This window comes from Chinchilla lanigera, unplaced genomic scaffold, assembly GCF_000276665.1.
Source record: "Chinchilla lanigera isolate Chin_1 unplaced genomic scaffold, ChiLan1.0 scaffold00168, whole genome shotgun sequence".
Taxonomy (NCBI): Eukaryota; Metazoa; Chordata; class Mammalia; order Rodentia; family Chinchillidae; genus Chinchilla; species Chinchilla lanigera.
This window is the reverse complement of record NW_004955569.1, coordinates 1,544,149-1,545,533: the sequence shown is the minus strand read 5'-3', so window position 1 is coordinate 1,545,533 and position 1,385 is coordinate 1,544,149.

Sequence of the window (1,385 nt, the reverse complement as noted above, 5' to 3'; positions counted from 1 at the left end):
TTGCCACTGAGCTAAATCCCCAGCCCCAATCTACTTATTTTAAAGGAATATAATTATCTAACACATGAAAAAACTGGCATACTATATTAACAGTATTTTGCAAAATGAATTAAAATGAAAGAAAAAGAAACATTCCAACATGCCTCAGAAAAATAAAATTTTTAATCCAAGATATCTCTCTCTCTCTCTCTCTCTCTCTCTCTCTCTCTCTCTCACACACACACACACACACACACACACACACACACGTGCTGAATTCTGAGTACTGATCATGTTCTTCTCCAGGAGGACCAGAATGATTGCCGAAAAGCAACAGCACCCTTAATCACATCCTAATGATGAAACATGGTTACCTAAGAATTAAACACAGTAAATTTCCTATAGTACAGTTTGCTCACTTGAAAGTTTGAAAGCCCTTCCTTCCTTCTACTCATTTATTTCATCAAAGTCAAGGTCTGACCCAGAGTGTGACAGGTCATCTTTGACCTGATGAAATATGGTTGGTTACCTTTGCTGAAAAGTAACAGCACCCTTAATCATGTCCTAATGATGAAATATGGTTACCTAAGAATTAAACACAGTAAATTTCCTATAGTACAGTTTGCTCACTTGAAAGTTTGAAAGCCCTTGCTTCCCTCTACTCATTTATTTCATCAAAGTTAAGGTCTGACCCAGAGGCCTGTGACAGGTCATCTTTAGGATCAGTCTGATAGGCTTGAGACATGCCAAGGGATCTTAGTAAAGTACAAGTCTAGGTGAAAGTACAAGTCTGGGTGGAAGCACAAACCTCCTAACCATCTGCATATGATGTAGCTTTACCCCAACTTTCTGCAATTTGCCAGTCAGCAGTCTTTTTAGAGAGCTGCTTTATATACAACAAGGACATAAAAATTTTTTTGCATCCTAGGGTCCAGGAAGTAGGCATACATTGCTATTCCACTGCTTTTCAATGTAGGCCTCAGCTCAAAGTACCTGGACTTAAGCTCAGGTAGCAAAGCCCATGTTACTCACAATTCAAACCAGTATTAATAAGATAAGTGAGACAGATGGTCAACCCAAGTCCATCACACTAAACAAGAGCCCTTTTTTTTTTCTTCTGAGTTTACAAATGAAGTACAGAGAAAATATTGCGAAATATTATTCCTTATTAGAAGACAAATGTGTGAATTGTAACACAATGTTATAGTGCTTGTTTAGCAGGTATAATGACCTGAATTCAGCACTCATACAAGAATAAAAAACAAGCAATGATAGCAGAACACTAATTTGCATGTGACAAAATGTACACATCAACTAATCATATGTGAATTATTTAATAAGTGAATTTGATTTTGCCTCACAACCTTTCAGTGGTATATTCTAGGCAGACTGAAAAAACATACCAC